The 970-nt window shown below is 41.8% G+C and overlaps 1 non-coding gene across 1 annotated transcript; it reads right to left on the reverse strand.

The window, feature by feature from the left end:
* Positions 1-581: 581 nt before the first annotated feature.
* Positions 582-689, reverse strand: LOC130983353 (small nucleolar RNA R71). Its single transcript, XR_009087349.1, has one exon. It is a non-coding gene; the product is annotated as a small nucleolar RNA R71 (small nucleolar RNA).
* Positions 690-970: the final 281 nt, after the last annotated feature.

Consider the following 970-nt stretch of genomic DNA (forward strand, 5'->3'; position numbering starts at 1 on the left):
ACATAGAGGATTCCATATTTTCTTGTTTTCTTCTCTTTCATATGAGCAGGAGCAGAGACAAAGGCATTCTTGTTGAAGCTGACCCTGAACCTGAAAGGACCTTGAAGCGAAAGCTAAGGGAAGCTAAAGCACAACTCTCTTTAGAGGACCTGACCGAATTCTTCAAAGAAGAAGACATGGCAGCCGAAAACAACAACAATGCCAACAATGCAAGGAAGGTGCTGGGTGACTTTACTGCACCTACTCCCGATTTCTATGGGAGAAGCATCTCTATCCCTGCCATTGGAGCAAACAACTTTGAGCTTAAGCCTCAATTAGTTTCTCTAATGCAACAGAATTGCAAGTTCCATGGACTTCCAATGGAAGATCCTCATCAGTTTTTAGCTGAGTTCTTGCAAATCTGTGACACAGTCAAGACTAATGGGGTTGACCCTGAGGTCTACAGACTGATGCTATTCCCTTTTGCTGTAAGAGACAGAGCTAGAATATGGTTGGACTCACAACCTAAAGATAGCCTGGACTCTTGGGAAAAGCTAGTCAATGCCTTCTTGGCAAAGTTCTTTCCACCCCAAAAATGGAGTAAGCTTAGAGTGGAAGTCCAAACCTTCAGACAGAAGGATGGAGAATCCCTCTATGAAGCTTGGGAAAGATACAAACAATTAATCAGAAAATGTCCCTCAAACATGCTTTCTGAATGGAGCATCATAGGTATTTTCTATGATGGTCTCTCTGAACTATCCAAGATGTCTTTGGATAGCTCTGCTGGAGGATCTCTTCATCTGAAGAAAAAGCCTACAGAGGCTCAAGAGCTCATTGAAATGGTTGCAAATAACCAATTCATGTACACTTCTGAAAGGAATCCTGTGAACAATGGGACAAGTCAGAAGATAGGAGTTCTTGAGATTGATACTCTGAATGCCATCTTGGCTCAGAACAAGATATTGACTAAATAAGTCAATTTGATTTCTCA

This window comes from Arachis stenosperma, chromosome 5 (assembly GCF_014773155.1).
Source record: "Arachis stenosperma cultivar V10309 chromosome 5, arast.V10309.gnm1.PFL2, whole genome shotgun sequence".
NCBI lineage: Eukaryota > Viridiplantae > Streptophyta > Magnoliopsida > Fabales > Fabaceae > Arachis > Arachis stenosperma.